Raw genomic sequence first — 16,987 nt, 5'->3', positions numbered from 1 at the left:
TATTCAGCAAACGAGCATTCTGACATGTCATACATCTGGCCAAGCTGAGCGTACGTCAACCAGTTGTCCCCCTCAAACAAATCTCCAATATATTTGATGCCAGCCACAAACCATTCCACCCAAAACAGAGGTTTACCCTGATATTTCAAGGCTGGATTATTCCATGTGGAGGCATCTGGGTGTAAATATGGGTCAGCACTCACACGATTCGAGAGCTCACACCAGCAGTCTCGCAAGAATGAAGTAAGAGAGCTGACTTTTTTGATTTGTTCTTCTGAGTAGTCAGCAACGCTTTCGGGTCCAATTGGGAAACAGCACTGCATTCCCAGGATAAGAGGTCAGAATGTTCAGACTGTACATCTCCAGAGTCAATAACTCTGCACAAATGACGAGTGGAAAACGACAAATGGTAGTCTGAGAAATTAGGCAAGTTCATTCCACCCAATTTCAATGGGAGTTGAAGCTTCCAAATTGCGAGCCTCGGAGGTTTCCCATTCCAAATAAAGTTCTGCATAATCCTATTGATCTCTCTAAAGATGTTTCCAGGTATCTTAATGGGGAGCATGCTTAACAAATAATTTATCCGAGGTGCCAGGTTCATTTTCAAACAGTTGATTCTGCCCCAGGTCGACAATTTCAAAAGACTCCACCTTACCAAATCCGATCTAAGATTCGGAAGGATCCAAGAAAAATTAATGGCTGGCAACTTCACTATATCCGCTCCAATCCATATTCCAAGATACTTCAACTTTTCAGCACACCACCTGAATTGAAACTGAACACATGTATGTCTTTGACACAACCCATTGACAGGCAGGATCTCTGATTTGCTCCAATTAATCTTATATCCTGACACCAAGGAAAAGGATTGAATATCTTGCATTAAATACGAAATACGAACAGCTGGGTCTTGCAGGGCAATCAGCAAATCATCAGCATACAACCAAACCAAATTATCCCGACCATTTCCAATAACAGGTAGAAGACGTACATCTGCCCGCAAGCTCACTGCAAGTGGTTCCATAGATAAAATAAATAAGAGAGGTGAAAGAGGGCAACCCTGCCTTGTACCACGATGAAGCTCAAATGGATCAGAGATAAGTCCATTTGTCAGCACACTTGCAGAGGGATTATTGTATAACAGTTCAACCCAACGCTGGAAATCGTGTCCAAAGTTCATTTTCCCCAAGCATGCGAACAAAAAGTTCCATTCAACACGATCAAATGTCTTTTCAGCATCTAGGGAGATGACCGCACTGGCAACTGGTTGACTATGGCCCTTCTCAATTGTCAATAGCAGGCGTCTCATGTTATCCGCCACTGCCCTACCAGAGACAAAACCTACCTGGTTCTCATGCACCAGAGTTGAAATGTCCTTATTCAGGCGAACAGCCAGGATTTTGGCCAATATTTTGCAGTCACAGTTGATCAGACTGATTGGCCGATAATTCTCGCACCTTGTAGCAGATCTGTCTTTCTTTCTCAGCACCGTAATCAATGCATGTCTCATTGTATCTGGTAGGGAACCAGACTCAAAGGCATCATTAAGAATATCACACAGAAGCTGTAGTGCGGAATCAGGGAGGGCTTTATAAAATTAATTAGGGAGACCATCAGTGCCAGGTGATTTACCCACCGACATTCTTGAAATTGCATGTTGAACATCATCCATTTCCACTTTCCCTTCCAAACCTGCCGCCTCATCCGCCGTCAGACGAGAGAGAACATGAGAATCAAGGAAGCTGTCAATATCTCCATCTGCACAGGATAGTTCAGAGGTGTAAAGTTTTTCAAAGAAGCCACGGAATGAATTGTTAATAGACTTTTGCTGTGTCTCCGATGAGTTATCAAGACCTCTGATTGCGGCAATGAAGCGATCGCTGTCAGCCACCTTCAGCCGATGTGCCAGTAACTTCCCCGCTTTCTCACCATTCTCAAAATAGTTAATCTTTTGTCTAAACAGTGCATATTCAACATGGCTTGAAATGAGCTTATTTAGTTCATATTTAGTTTTTCGCAGTTCATTTTTTGTATTTTCATCTTTGCTTGCTGCAAACAGAACATCTAGGCACTTCCCTTCAGAAGAGAGTCTCTGAATTTCTTTAGTTCTCAATTTTCTGTCCTTGCCAGTTTTAGAAATCAGCACCCCCCTAACAAAACATTTCAGTGCTTCCCAGATTGTTGATATTCGAACATCGGCAGTTCTATTAATTTGGATGAAGTTGTCAATTTCCTCTGCCACCTCTTGCCTAATCTGGTCATTTATCAGTATATAAGAGTTCATTCTCCACCTCGGTGATTTAATCAGAGAGTACTGTAAGGACAATTGCAACGAAACAGGTGCGTGATCCGACAGGGCAATAAGTCCAATAGCTGAATTATAGCAACTTGAAGTCACCCGACCAGAGGTCAGAAAGAAGTCAATTCTAGAATATGTGTCATGACACTGTGAATGAAAGCTATAATCTCTGTCCGACGGGTGTTCCAGCCTCCAGATGTCAGCCAAGTTGAACTCCCTCATTAAATTCTCCAAGGAACGTCTACACCTGTGTGGGGTTCTAGTACAATCCCCATTTGATCGATCTAAAGCAGAGTCCAAGACCTGATTAAAATCACCTCCAACTACGATCGAGTCCATATTAAAACCTTGAAGCAATTGAGCCACTTCATGAAAAAAGATCGGATCATCCAAATTTGGTGCATATAGATTGCATAGCAGAATGTCCACACCTTGTACCCTCACCAGAACACAAATAATCCGTCCTTCTTTGTCTCCTTTGCTTTTGATGACTGATATAGGCAGATTCTTTCGGATAAGAATAGAAACTCCTCTTCTGCTAGATGAGTAATTCGAGAAGTAAGTATCCCCTACCCATCCTCTTTTTAATTTTTCAGCTTCAGGGTCTTCCAAATGCGTCTCCTGAAGGAATGCAATGTCACAAGAGCTTGAACGCAGGTGAGATAGAATTTTAGTCCTTTTCACCACATTGTTGAGTCCATTAACATTCCACGAGACAATATTTAGATGATCCACAATTTTAGTACCCATGGCACAATTCAAGTTACGAGACATGTTATAGCATATGCAATTACAGTCAAAGAACAGAATACGAAGATAGAACAGAAAAAAGAAAAGAAAGGAAAGATAAAAGGTTAAGCACATGCCCAGAAAGGGCAGTAAACCACTAGAATATACTAACAACGGTAACAAGTAGATGGCACACTGTACAGGTACAGCAGCAAGGTAACTAAAGGTATAATGTCGCAAAACACCAAACTTTCAGTAAATGCCAAACCCAAGTCCCCACCCCCCACCCAAAATTCCTACACAATGTATAAAAAACCATAACAACACAATGTCCGTGTACAACATGGACAACCCAACCATAGTAAAGAAGCAGAGCATAAACCATTACCAATCCTCTGACTAACCCCTCCCACAAATTATTACAGCATGGCCACTACATGGGAGCCCGAGTGCCCCAAATGGTAAAGCAGATTCAGGCAGACACAACGCGAGCCCCAAATGGTAAAGCAGATTCAGGCAGACACAACGCGGTTGTGTTGGAAAACGCTGCAGTTTTTCTTTCTCCGAGCCGGAGGAGCCTGAGAAACTTGGAAAGAAAAACCGCAGCGTTTTCCAACAAATAACGTTGTATTTATGTTTGCGGTCGCTTCAAAAGTGACCGCAAACATAAATACAACGTTTTTAAAGCTGTGGTTTTATTTCTAAGTTTTCCGGGCTCCTCCAGCCCAGAAAACTTAGAAAAAAAAAACGCAGCTAGTGCTTATTTTTTGTAAAAAAAATAAATAGCACTTACCGAGATTCAGCTGCAGCTTTCCTGCTCTGGTCTCCGGTCCGCGTCCTCCGAGTCCCGGCACTAATGAAGGGAAAGCCACCCAGCGGTAGACTTTGTTTACTACAGCTGGCTGGCTTTTCCTTCATTAGTGCCGCAAAAGCAAAAGCCAGCACAGGAGGGCCTCCATTTCACAAAATGGCTGCGCCCCTGTGCTTGCTTTTTCGAATTTTGAGCTTGAATAACTCAAAATTTTACATAGGAAGTTTTAAAACGGAGGATGCTAGTATTTTTTTTTTATGTGGCCTATCTATTTTTTAAATAAAATTTTTTACTAGACCATCCCTTTAAGAAATGGGCTCTCTATTGTCTTGGAGACATACGGATATCTTCCACTTGTATACAGAAGTGTTTTTCCAGTACACTTTTCATCACCTACAAGTACAAATATCCCTCAATCTGTAGCTCCCAGTCCTTGTTTCATAATGCAGGTCCTAGTTTCTGGCTATTAGTTGCCACTTTAGCGAAACCTAGCATAGCCATGTACCATTGCTTTGGATAGTGGCAGATGGCATATGTGTATGACTAGACCTCTGTTTTAGCAATCTGCTATCAATCTCTCATTGTAAATGTTGTTGGCATTCTGATTTGCTGAGAAAGTAACATTTTGTTTGTTTATTAGTTGCAATTGGTTTGCAAATATTCCATATGTCCCAGCTACGTTTGTTCTGTCCTACCACTTGTTTGAAGTGTGTGTGTGTGTGTGTCTGTGTGTTTTCTTTTAAGTATGTTAACGCTTGGTCACTGGTGATGAGGCAAAACGTATTGCTTCCTTTAAGTTATCTCATAACATTATTCGGGCATTGGAGGTTGCTCTCGCCATATGTCAGCCACAGTCGACTGGATTTGCCAATGCCTGTTTTCTTGGGATTTGAACATATCCGAATTTGGTGTCAAAATGCACTTTCCTTCAGCACTAACATACTAAAGTTGGTCTAATAGATCTACTAGGTCAACCAAATCAAATAGCTCCTATAATGTGTTGCACTGTATCATCATTTAGGGAGTGTCCTTGTTATTGAGTGAAAGCAGCATTCCTGAAAACCCCCAATCCGATGCCCACCTGTGTGATTCTAATGCCAGTTAACCAGTCTACCAGCTTGGTTTGTTTGACCATACCACTTTAATTCCACCCTCCAACCTAGAGCCAGTTTGGTAATGGTGCTTCTGTATAAAGACATTTCAATGATATGCAGTGCTAGAAAATGCGATCAGATGACAAATAAATGAATGTTCATGGTTGTCTTTGGTTATTCTGCCTCCAACCTGCTTTAAGCCTTTCGGGCTCATTTACTAAAATGATGTTACCATTGGGCTTCTGTAGTGCGAAATTTGTATTGACTTTGTATGAATCTCCTGTCCACTTCCAAGTCCTATGTTCTCTGGGAAATCAGATTGACAGGTTTTTGCTGTCTGAATGCCCACATTTATTATCATATGGTTGCTTCATTAATTACCATCAGAGAAGTTAGGATGTGGCCAATTCACAATCCAAGGAAAGTTTTTTTTATTTATTTTTTATTTGTTATTGCAGTTTTAAAACCATAACATAGCAACAGCAGAGCCCTCCACTTGAAAGGTCTCCACACAACATACGTCCAAAAGAAAGTATAGTTATGTATTGGAATGTCTTGAGACCTGTTTAATAGTCCTCTTAAACTTGTGGGGTGGGTGGACAAAGTTACAAAAAACAAGCAATATGTGTTCTAATTGTTTTAAAGTCGAGTCTCTTGTTTTACCTAGCCACAGCCCCGACACGTGTAAAGATTCCTTTTTCACAACCTCCAGTCTCGTAGACCTAACTAAAATGGCACTCCTCGGGCACACACTTCATACAGTTATTGCCCTATGCCCAACGAGATACAAGTGCGTAGTGTTGGACCAGCAATCACGTTGTGCACTCATTTTACACAAAGATCACAGGCCTATACCCTGCCATTTCAATCATTTTCACCTGTTATCACAATTATGTATAGTCTTTCGCATTTATTGTGGCATTTAAATTGGCAAACTCCCTGTTAAAATGAGTTCTTCAAATATGTCACCACAGGTCTTCTTGAATTGTCGACTACAGGGGCAACACGTCTCTGACTGCTTTATAAAAAGAAGAGGTTATGATTCAGTTTTCACACATGGTAACTTCAGTGTTACATGGCATAACTGAGTGTTTGCTGTCGTGGGATGTGTTACAAAAAGGCTCTGATAATAATATAGACTGTTTCCTTGCTCACCTAAGACTGCTTTTTACTGCACCCATGTGCTCCCCATGTAGTCCATGATAAGAAGGCATTAACTGTTTGTCCCAGCACCCCTTCCCTAATTGGCGTAAGCTATGCAGTGTGTCCTCCCTGTAACACACCATGCCCCGAACCTCTTGTTGTCATGGTTACTCTCCTTGCCACAGTACACTAATATTTAACCTTTTTGTTTTTTCTTTTCTTTTCCTTTATTTTTGCTGCATTAAAATGGAGCAGTAAACCCGACAGGTGAGAAGCGAAGACACATTACCTGCCATGTGTTAAAGAGAACATATAGAGGGTTTATGATGGCGCAGACTTAAAGCATACTCTCCGGCTGACTTCAAATTCACATGGGCAGGCACAGATCAAATATGAAGACAGAGTTACCCTTGCAGCCATTTTATAGTTGGGATTGCCGCGGAAAGAAGTGCAGCGAATTGAAAGCACTTACAGCGATGTTTCATGCTTTTGCTCTGGAGAAAGGGAAATCATTTCTCTTGTTTAGCTTTGTTCTCCACTGCCTTTTAGGAGATGGTACACATCAATTTACAAGATTGTGCTTTCCCAGGTTTCAGGCAGCTGTGTATTTGGCTGTCGATCTTTTTTTTTCCCTTAGCAGGTACTAAATGACTCTATATAAGGCCGCAGAGGGGATGTGGGTATCCGGGTCCATCGAAACTACTCTGATATGCTAGCACATCTGTGATCCCCTCTTCCTCTGGCATCGCAACATTGTAATGCCCCACGACGTTTCTTGCTTCTTACTGGCTTTTGAGAAGAATTTCCAAAGTCCTTCTCTGCTGGAAACATTTAGATCGAGACGGGTAACGTGGTGCTACTGCCATTAACAAACCATGATTATCTCTGGTTTCACCACGGCCAGCCATGGATGTCTTGGTAATATGTAGCATAGATTTCCCAGGGCAGGAATGGCATTGCGCATGTGAAGATACTTTTTAGTCACTAGATTAAGAAAGCACCTTTTACAAAAACAGTTCACATGCTTGCCCCAGATCCGAGAAGGTCCTGCAGAAGGCCTGCTGTGGTCTGCACTAGACTGCAACACGTGCCACATAATTGGGGTGGGATTAGAGGAGGTACAGCAAACCATGAAGCATCCCTTTTTGTCAAACAAGTAGAGGAGGTAAAAGTCCCACCAGTGCAGCTAATACGTACAACTCACGGAGCCGGGAGAATACAATGGCAACATTAGATTCTGTTTACGTTGTATATGTAAGTTTGTTAGGTACGTGTTGTTTTCCTGTCAAACGCTGTTGTACATTATTTGTCGGCAATAGGCTCAAGCTGTCTCTGCGCTCTGCCTCCCTGTAGCTTACAGCTTTATATGTTCGGATGACTGTTTTTGTGCTTGCGTGTGTGCTATATGCTGTTCTAGTCACAGGATATTTTTTTTCTCACACGCCTACTTATCTACGCATGCCTTTAGTATGCCAAAAGTCGAACAGGCTATCTAGCGCATTTTGTAGCATATGTAAATGTATCATCCCAATATCGCTTCAGCATTGCAAACATGTTTGTCCTAAGCATATATGAGCAAGGAGCAAATGCTCAGCTCCAGGCCGATGTGTGAGTGCATGCACATCCATAGGTCCTCATGCACAGATCTGCATTTAGGCAGTTGTCAGCATTGACAATGGAGGAGGGGCTGTCTGTTTATCTGACAATGCTATTCACACCACTCGGCCACTAGGGCATCGATTCGTATGGATACTATGCAACCGTCCGCCTGCATGTGGCTCCTGCATGTCTAGTAATGAGCCTACTCCACACACATTCACCATGGAGCTGCTCATCTTCAAATAGGCAAGGCTCTGTTGTGAATGTAAAGACCAACATAAATCACATGTCATTGGGAACTATGGGAACACGACGCTTTTCTCTCACAAGCTCCTTCTTAAACCTATGTTAACTTAGCACAATGTATACATGTGTGCATAACCTTACTTATCATCAATGTTGTTCCACATCTTGTCCTTCCTTTCTTCCACCCTTCCTTGCTTCCCCATCCCTTCCACCCTCCCTTGCTTCCCAACCTTCCTCCCTCCTTCGCCCCCAACCTTCCTTCCCTATCTGTCTCTCCTTCTTCCTTCCTTCCTTCCTTCCTTCCTTCCTTCCTTCCTTCCTTCCTTCCTTCCTTCCTTCCTTCCTTCCTTCCTTCCTTCCTTCCTTCCCTCCCTCCCTCCCTCCCTCCCTCCCTCCCTCCTTCCTTCCTTCCTTCCTTCCTTCCTTCCTTCCTTCCTTCCTTCCTTCCTTCCTTCCTTCCTTCCTTCCTTCCTTCCTTCCTTCCTTCCTTCCTCCCTCCCTCCCTCCCCATCCCCCTCTCTCCCTCCCTCCCTCCCTCCCTTCTTCCTTCCTTCCTTCCTTCCTTCCTTCCTTCCTTCCTTCCTTCCTTCCTTCCTTCCTTCCTTCCTTCCTTCCTTCCTTCCTTCCTTCCTTCCTTCCTTCCTTCCTTCCTTCCTTCCTCCCCATCCCCCTCTCTCCCTCCCTCCCTCCCTCCCTCCCTCCCTCCCTCCCTCCCTCCCTCCCTCCCTCCCTCCCTCCCTCCCTCCCTTCCTTCCTTCCTTCCTTCCTTCCTTCCTTCCTTCCTTCCTTCCTTCCTTCCTTCCTTCCTTCCTTCCTTCCTTCCTTCCTTCCTTCCTTCCTTCCTTCCTTCCTTCCTTCCTTCCTTCCTTCCTTCCTTCCTTCCTTCCTTCCTTCCTTCCTTCCTTCCTTCCTTCCTTCCTTCCTTCCTTCCTTCCTTCCTTCCTTCCTTCCTTCCTTCCTTCTTCCTTCCTTCCTTCCTTTCCTCCCTCCCTAAATTTCATATAGATCTATTTTGTGGTGTGTTCACTGTTCTGGATATGACATTGTGTCATTCTTTGATTCCACTCAACAGTCCAGTAATATGAAGTTAGAACCATCGTGTTATCATTGACCAAATCAGGAGCATCTTTGGAGTTCGAGCTGGAATGCCCCTTTTGGTGTTTTGGACGAAGTCTGGGTTGTCCCGAGCAATGGCCAGGTTTATGATTCTTTCAGCACCTCCCATCCATCTCTTTCTAGTTTTGCAACACGCCATAGAAGCCAGAAATGTTTTATTATGACTTTCATATACTGGAGTGATAGAAGCTGGTAACGGCCTGCGCCCTAGTTAAGGGTCAGAGCGAAGAGATGGGACCTTAACAGCGGGCGGCGGCCCGTAACCAGCGGCGTCCACCCCCCCCCAGGGTTTTATCGCCATTAGCACCCATTTAAATCGTACGCCAGTGCTAATTGTGTTTATTCTGTAAAAGAAAAGGAGCGCAGCAACGCTCTGTAGTACTCGACGTCCATTTCTATGTTAATGACTGTGATGTCATCAACTAGAAAATGGACCTTGGGAATTACGGAACGTCGCTGCACTGCACCACAAGGTACTTTTTTTAAAACTCTTTTAGCACCAGCGTGGGCTCTACACTGGTGCTAAGAGAGGAGGGTGGGAGAGGGAAGGGAAGGAGAAGCAGGGAAGGGGGTGCTGGCCAGCAGCACTCGGACTGCTCAGAGCACAGGCTTGTACCAGACAATACATTCAGCCTTTGGAGTATCCTGATTGGCCAATGCCCCCCTCCAGGGTGCTAATGAAGAAAAGAAACATTCAGCAATATAATGTTTTCCAACCAAACATCCCCACCATCCAATGCCCATTTCGTAAATTAGTTTTATCTCTGGACAAGGGTATTACCAAGGAGTTTGTTAAACTTGTAAGCATTCGGTAACAGTTCACCTCAGCTCAGTTTTACTCCATGAAACCAGGACATACTGCTTAAACATGACATACACACACGCTTTTAAAGAAAAGAAGAAAACAGACCTATACCGTCATCAAGCAGTATCAGGGTCACAAAACTAGCATTACCTTCAAAGTGATATCATTCTATAATATACTTCATTCTGGGAAAAGGTAACTGCATATTTAAAAAAATACTATCAAGTTATACTTGTGAATTTCGGTTTGTCCTTTTCGGCCAAGCTTTTCTTAGATAGTCAGAGACTGCTCACGGGATTGAGTGTGAACCAACAGGTCTTCAAGGTGTGGGTGCAGGTCCTACATTTCTAATGCCCTAGTTTCCCAAAATATTGTTTAACCATTGTTTTTTTAATAGATGTGTAAAAGAAACACAAACATTTGAAATGTGAGTCTGCGCCATTGTCCACTCGTCAGGCAAATTCTCCAGGAACAGTAATAGGGGGATTGCAAAAAATGACAGATGATATAATGCTAAATCTGACATCCCTAGACCCCCCCACCTTCTCACAAGGGAGTTGTAACTTCCATAATTTCAGTTGTGGCTGTTTGTTTTCCCACAAGACATTTTGAAACTGTGAATTTCCTTGAAATATTTTTTTTTTTATATGTAGAGGCAACATGCTCATCAAATAGTTTAAGCGTGTTGTAGATGACATTTTGATGGCATCAACCTGCCCCCATAGAGATAACTTTAAGTTGGACCATTTTGCCAGTACCATCTTTAGCTTTGAAGCTATGCACTTCATGTTAACATCCACCATGTGACAGACAAGCAGATATTTCATTTGTTCCAGACACCATCAAAATCCAAGCCTCGTGACACTTGTGCTGGTGTACGTAGATAAAGCCAGCAGTACTTCAGATTTTGCCCAATTGATTTTGTATCCTGAAATTGATTGAACATCTTCTATTTGCCTCATTAGAGCCAACAATGACCATACCCTCTGCAACACATCACCATACCGTACTCCTTCTATTACACCATTGTGCCTGATCCTCTCCGCCAATGGCTCCATCACCAAAGAGATAAGCATAGGTGAGAGTGGACAACCTTGCCTTGCTCCACGGCCCAGTTGAAACGGCTCAGAAGACCATCCATTAGTATTCACAGCCTCTGTTGGCTTCGGATAGAGCAACGATATCCATTGTACGATATCTGTACCGAATCCATAAATCTTCAGAAATGCTAACAGGATGCTGCGCTCAATTCTGTCAAAAGCCTCCAATGAAACTACAACCACTTCTTTTTTCAACTTACTGCATTTGTGCAGTGTCAGTATTAATTTCCGCATATTAGTGAAGTACTCCTCCCTTTCACAAAGCCGGGCTGGTTTGGATTCAGTGTGTTCTAAACCCTCAAGGAAAGTACTTTGGGCAGGATCTTATTATGAGTATTTATTAGACTGATTGGCCTATAATTCCCTACTGAAGTCTGTGTTTTCCCATTCTTAAGCAATACAGAAACTGATACGTGTCTTGTTGTTGCTGGTAATACACCTCTACGTCTAGACTCGACAAACACATCAAGTAGAAGCTCGAAAACTACACCTGGCATGATTCAGTAAAACTCTGCAGGTAGTCCATCCGGTCCATGGCACTTCCCACCATTCAAGTGAGATGTTGCCCCCATCAATTCTTCCACTGACGGAGCCAAGTCCAAAGATGTTTTCACTCTGTCAGGTATTTTATTTAAGCCACAGCCATACACGTAATCCCTTAAGCTTTTGTGATCATGTACCCTACCAGAAGTATATCATTAAGAATAGAAGTAATATAATTCTCTGTTAATCTTAATGGGGTCATATGTTAGCCCTCCTGAGGATTGTTTTATTGCACATATTGTTTGCTTTGCTTCCTGAACCATCAAGTGGTGCGCCAGCAATCTATCACATCGTTCACTACCCTCATAGTAATTTCACCTACTTCTAAAAAGGAGGTTTGATGCCCTTTCACCCGATAGCTTTTTCAGCAGATATTTTCTATGGGTTAGCACATCTCTGGCTTCTACTGTTGGATTTGACACATATCTCCTCTCAAGCTCTAGGGCTTCAGTGTGCCGGGCATTCAACTCACACTCCATCATTTTACTTCTTTTGCTGGATAAACCTATCATCAAGCCAAGCATATAACATTTAAATGCTTCCATATCGATATTACACACCTACATCCGGGGATCAATTCATAGATATAAGGAATTATGCTTCCTTCACAATCTTATCAACCAGATCAATGTCATTCAACAAGGCAGTATTCATCTTCCAACAATTTGATTTTGCCATTATGAAAGATAATGACATTTCTATCCAAACGGGTGCATGATCTGAGATTGGTATAGCATAAACATCTCCATGTAAGCCATTTTGTGTACATTGGCCAGCTATCATTAATATGTCAATTCTTGTAGGAACATTATGGCTTCCTGAATGGTGTGTATATTTTGTAACAGTAGGGTTGGTTAACCTCCACACATCCACAAAATGAAACTCTTAAACCAAAGTATGCAAAGACATATGCTTTCTGCCCCAACAATTTGCAGTTCCTCCACTTTGATCTACGTACGGGTCCATTGTCTCATTAAAGTCTCCACCCAGAATCAAATCAACCTGACCAACTCCTCGTAGAAACTGGGTAAGGGATCCGTAAAATGAACCATCCCCGATTTGGGGCATGGTTGTTACAAATCCCAATTATAGAATCTTGTATTTTAATTGACATGTAGATAAACCGGCACTGGTCGTCTTTTTTGTTCATAAGTAATGTCAAGGGCAGGCCTTTCCTAAATAAAATACAGACCCCTCTTGAATTTGAACAGTAACAAGATGAAAAGACTGAGCCCACCAAACTCCTATTCTTTACATGCATATTTGAGTTCGTTAAAATTTGTCTTGTAGAAGAGCTATGTCGGCCTTAAATCTGTCCAAATGACCAAGTACACTTTTACATGTATTAAAATCATTGAGCCCATTCACATTCCATGAAATGACTTTCAGACTGTGCTTGCCCTGAGTTGTCATTCTGAAAAATCCACTCCCTTCGCCCGTCTCAATACACAAACAAACATATAAACTTACAAGGAACAACAACAGAATAACACTAAAACACTTCCTAGTATTACCACGCCAGGCCGCCATGCTCCACACAGATTCAATTGCACTAAAAACTATTGCAAACCCCTCCCCCTTGCATAAGCAACCCTGTATTTACATTCCAACCACTAAAACAATGTGTCAACAAATCAAACAGGCCTTATTGGGTTCAATATCCATATTAAACAATCTAAGCCTGTCATTCATTTGGACACAACTTAATTCCTATTAGGCATATCATATGGAAAGCAGTTCTGACTTCATCTCCAAGCGAGTCATATGAATAATCCTTAATGCCCCAAAGCTCATATTTATATACTGAATCCAGCTTATTATCCATAGAATCATAAGCTGCGTCTCAAGCAGTTTCCTCGTTCACAGGTTTCAAAGCTGTCTTCACACGACACTATTTTATCCAGTACTAATAAGCAAGATGTTTGAATTCTCAGGAGTGTAGCGGTTTGCAGAGAGAGGCCCTTATAAGGAGTGGCCTACCAAAAATAAATGTACAGCTCTGCCGGGAGCATGCTAACAGTTATTATTGTTTGTGATTATACATATTTGCCATTCATCCTCCATTCTCCTAAACATCATAGATTGAAAGAAAAACATACACCTAAACCCTAGCGTGTAACTGCTAGAGAATAACAGGAGTTTAAGCGTCTTCCAGTCTGTTAGCTACATGCACAGATCCCTTGCATCTTCGGTAGGGATACTTTAGTATTGATTGGGCAAGGTACGTTCCAATGTCTTTTGGAACAGATGCATTATAAGGACCTTAGTCACTGACCTGATTGGATTTAAACACTGCATTGTAATGTGAAGGAGAACACTATTGACATTTTGATTTTAATAGGAAGCAAGTATAAAGCTACAACTCCCAAAATAAGATGGTTGAGGAAGTGATTAGGACAGGGTCCTAGTAACTATATATAATGGGAATAGCAATGTTTCCACTATTCAATAACCGAGCTGGATAATTTAGAACCACCTTCTGTACAAATGTACGCATGTGATAATGTCATTGGCCAGACAACGTGTTATGAATTTAAATGAGGTTGGGTGAGGGCTGCAACAGACACATGTGGCCTGATATATAGGTTGGCTTTATTTATGTATTTAGTCATTACATTTGTTGAGAATCTTTTGGAGGCCTGAAAGTCTTTGAGAGACAAGTGTCTACAAATGGTAGAATGCTGTACTTTTAAATAAGCTGCGTCTACATCGAAGGAAGACCTGGTGTCAACCACATTGTTTATAAATAACAAAAGAGTGAAGGGGCTTAAATGCAACCTTGGTGGACTTCCCTCATTACGGGAAAGGATCTGGATGGTCCACCAGCAATGCGCCATATCACAGAAGGAGCTCAACAGAGGAGAACCAAGATTGGCGATTGAAAGGCCATATCGCTAGAGTAAGGCAAAAGCAGAATGTAGTTCACTAACTCCACCAAACTAAGTTTGATGATTTTTAAAAGCTAGGCCTCTACAGAAGAAAACATTGTCCATTAACAGCTGCATTGAAAATGATTTGCCATTATCCCACTTGATTAGTATCTGAAGTAATGTTTGAGAATTATGTCTCTCTGGTGAGGATGATAATTAAAATGCAGTGTGTCGTATGCCACCAACATTTCACGATAGCACAACAACCGAGGTCTTGATTTAGAGGCCTGACGGAAGCAGCACTCCTGCTATCTCTCTGCCCTGGTGACAGTTTTAGACGCAGATGAGATGGCCAGTTTAGAAAATGTGCCACCAGCAGTGGTCATCTGAAGTGTGCATGGACTTCCACCATCTGGAACACCTACACCACAAGGGAAACCAGACACACCTTGCAGTGCAGAGGACAGTGATCCTCTAACTCTCAGCTGGCAATGGCAGACTCCCAGCCCTCTCTGAATTTGGGGACCTGTTGCCCTTACGGACCTAAGTTCATTTGTTGATGTGTACCCACCCACTGCTCCATTTCCATTGTCTAGTAAGGCAGCTCTTCATTTTCTAAATATTCACTATTCTTTCCATGAAATTAGGTAGGAGAAAATCTCAGCTCTATGTGCCCAGAGCTACTTAGAACCAAGACACCTTATATCTGACCTAACTACAGCAAGAAGGACCATCATTTCATGCAGATATCTATTTAAAAAATCTGGAATTATTTGAACCATTGTCTGTCTAAACCTGTCAAGCGCTGTTGCTTTGGATAGGTCCCTTGGTGCGGCTGAGGGGCCAAATCCACTAATGGATTTAGGAATTGGTGTGGCTTGGAATGCAGCAATTGTAATGTTGAGATTTAAGTTTTTCTAGCTGCTATATTGGTCTGTATGTGGCAATTATTTTAGATGAATACATTTGAAATGTTTGGCAATATTATTTAAAGGTTTATTATAGGTTTTGATGGAAAAGACCAGACAGAAGGATGTAGGCCATGAAGTCTGCCATTCAGACATTTGCTTTGAAGAGGAACATAGAAAAAGAAGAAAGAAAGGAACATTATCTACCAGTAGAAAGTATGTAGAGAAGTTCATCCACTGTGATGCCGACAATGGTTTAAGTATCTTAACTGTATAGCACAAGTTTGCTATTAGGATGGCCTGACTGTTCTTAATCCATGACTTTATGAATGCAAAGCAAGGAGCGCAGATATGCTATTGGCAGAGCAAACATACTTAAGAGCATATTTTGAGAGCCTGTCTGAAGCTGCAGTGGTTGTCCATGCTCTCCCGGAGCAGGCAGTAGTGTTCCCAGAGTGGGCCGCATGGGAGAGCAATCTGCCGCTCTTCCATCCGAAGACCTCAGAGGCTTCTGGGGTGCTATGGAAGGTTATGAATAGTGGTTGGATATTGTGGGGTGCTTTACGATCATTTGAGAAAGCTATGAATTGTCTTATTTTCACAAATTAGGTCAACTGGTTTGGGCGCAGCACTGTTGAGATGTTTTCAGTATTAGGCATTTTTTTGAATTTTGAATAGAAGGGGTGCTCTCAAGGATGCTGAAAGAAGCAAAAAAGGCTATTTGCATAGTTGGATTGAAGCATAGTGTCACTGCAAAGAGGTTATGGGGAGAAGTTGAGGTGAGGGAATTTTAGGTGGAACAGGTAGTTTCCAATGATAGAGGAGATGTTTGTGCTAGTGAGGGAGAGGCATTGCTTCAGATTCTTCTGATACTTTATAGTTGTGGATGTGTTTTGTCGTGGGTTGTTAAAGAATGTGTTGAATTGTATATGCAATGCAATTTAGAGGTGGTGTATTTTGGAAGTGTTTTGAGGCTGTACGGCAAGGAACAATACCTAATGTGTGCCAATCATTTTTGTTGAAGCCTGTGATTACCTGGGCTGAGATGGGGCATTCATAGACAGTGGTTGTGATAGACCAAGTGTCTGTATCGTTTAGATGTGGTCTCACAGCCAAGAAAAGCAATCTCCTGAGGATGATTATTATATTATGATCCTTAATGGTTAATGATTGACTCATATAAGAAGGGAGTCTGTGTGGTATGGTATGATATGGTTAATGTTTATTTATATAGCGCCTGTACACAGGCAAGTGTTTCAATGGTAACATGATGTGGGAGGATTGTAATCTTTCAGTAGTTATTCATATGCAAAGTGCATCTTGGATGCAAACTGATTATTTGGTTACAATGGACATGTATGTGACGTGTTCATTAAATCAATTGTGGATATGAAGTTTGCCTAAGTGGTACAATATGGTTGGCACTTTATTCTTTCAGATGTCCATCTTTGCCAAGATGGCTACCTCTGTGTTGTATTGGGTTCAGACAGACATCTTATTAGGTACAGGCTCTTAGAGGATGCTGGGGGTGCATAGACAAGGCATGACTAAGCTGCCAGGGTCGACTCCCATCGTCCAGATTTGATGTCTCCTTCTTCTAAACAGTGTCAGAATTGTGTCTATATGGCTCCCTAGAGAAGTGGGTTTACCACTAAAAATGTGAAAGAGAGTCGAAATAGGACACATGTAGCAAAAGCCATTGGGCAGCCTTCCTGGAACTTGGG

The 16,987-nt window shown here is 42.2% G+C and overlaps 1 protein-coding gene across 22 annotated transcripts in view; it reads left to right on the top strand.

Moving 5' to 3' along the window:
* The window catches only part of PTPRD (protein tyrosine phosphatase receptor type D), a 4,803,934-nt gene that overhangs the window by 4,474,598 nt on the left and 312,349 nt on the right, over nt 1-16,987 (top strand). The window lies entirely within an intron of this gene.

This window comes from Ambystoma mexicanum, chromosome 6p (genome assembly GCF_040938575.1).
Source record: "Ambystoma mexicanum isolate Mex_15411 chromosome 6p, UKY_AmexF1_1, whole genome shotgun sequence".
NCBI classification, from domain to species: Eukaryota; Metazoa; Chordata; class Amphibia; order Caudata; family Ambystomatidae; genus Ambystoma; species Ambystoma mexicanum.
The sequence above is the reverse complement of the archived record's forward strand: the minus strand, read 5'-3'. Positions and strand labels throughout refer to the sequence as shown.